Raw genomic sequence first — 1345 nt, 5'->3', positions numbered from 1 at the left:
GCGGAATGCACTTGTTACAAAGACACAATGGTATCACTTCACGGCCATTGTGATCGATGGGATGGGTTTTTTCACCGATGCCTATGGCCTCTTTTGCATCTCCCTCGTCACCAAGCTCCTTGCCCGCTTGTACTACTACGATGGCTCCAACAACTCCGGTTCTCTTCCGTCCAATATTTCCTCTGCCATCAATGTTGCATTCTGCAAGAATGGGTTCGGGTTCCAAGGTTTTGGTTTTTGGATTGGTTCTTGTGAATGTGGCAGTATTGTGTAATGGAGGATCAACAAACACCTTCCTTAGGAGGAAAGAAGAGAAAGCTGTGAATATGCCACTTGACAGTGATGTCTTTGCTATTCCTCTAATTACAATGCTCTCCAAAAGGTTCATACAAATGCAAGGTGATCACGAGGAAAAAACAGTGATTGTATCATGGACAGCGGTGATGAACCAGGCTCCAGCAAAGTGCAATACTGGAGCGAGAACAGTAAGCAAAAGAAGCTAATTGCTAAGGGAAGACATGTTACGTATAGATACTTCAATTACTCATCTTGTTTTATTCATCATTGCACCGTCATAAATTTGGAGTACAACGCCAAATACTACTATGAAGTTGGAATCTCGAACACAACGAGATAATTTTGGTTTGTGACTCCTCTTCAAGTTGGTTCTGATGTGCCATACACTTTTGGTGTCATTGGTGATCTTGGTCAAACATATGATTCAAATAAAACTCTTAGTCACTGTATCACACTTTGCTGGAACCTGATTCATCACTGTCACCGACGACACAATCACTGCTTTTCCCTCATGATCACCTTGCGTTATATGAACTTACTGCGGAGCATTGTAACCAGAGAAACAGTAAAGACATCACTGTCAAATGGCATATCCATAGCCTTTCATTACACTGGCACATTCACAAGGACCAATCCAAAAACCAAAACATTGAAACCCACTAAACTCATTTTTGCAGAATGCAACATTGATGGCAGAGGAAATATTGGACAGAAGATAACTGGGGTTGTTGGAGCCATTCTAGTAGTACAAGCGGCCAATGAGCTTGGTTACGAGGGAGATGCATAAAAGGTCGTAGGCATCTGTGAAGAAATCCATCCCGCGATCACCGTGAAGTGGTACCATCGTGTCTTTGTAACATCATGTGCATTCTGCACCTGCAATTGGAAGAGTACTGGGGCAGGGGATTTTATGATTTATTACCATCAATTAGTCATGATCAGTATTTTTAATAGTATAAGACTATATCTAATAGTACAAGATTGTTGGTCCTTAGATTTTTTCCTTGTTCTTTAGTCATTTTCTAATAATAACAAAGAAGACTATGTT

General features: G+C 41.0%; 1 pseudogene; it reads left to right on the top strand.

The window, feature by feature from the left end:
- On the top strand, positions 7-1279 carry LOC107615824 (annotated as a pseudogene).

This window comes from Arachis ipaensis, chromosome B09 (assembly GCF_000816755.2).
Source record: "Arachis ipaensis cultivar K30076 chromosome B09, Araip1.1, whole genome shotgun sequence".
Taxonomy (NCBI): Eukaryota; Viridiplantae; Streptophyta; class Magnoliopsida; order Fabales; family Fabaceae; genus Arachis; species Arachis ipaensis.
This window is presented reverse-complemented; position numbering and strand designations above follow the sequence as displayed.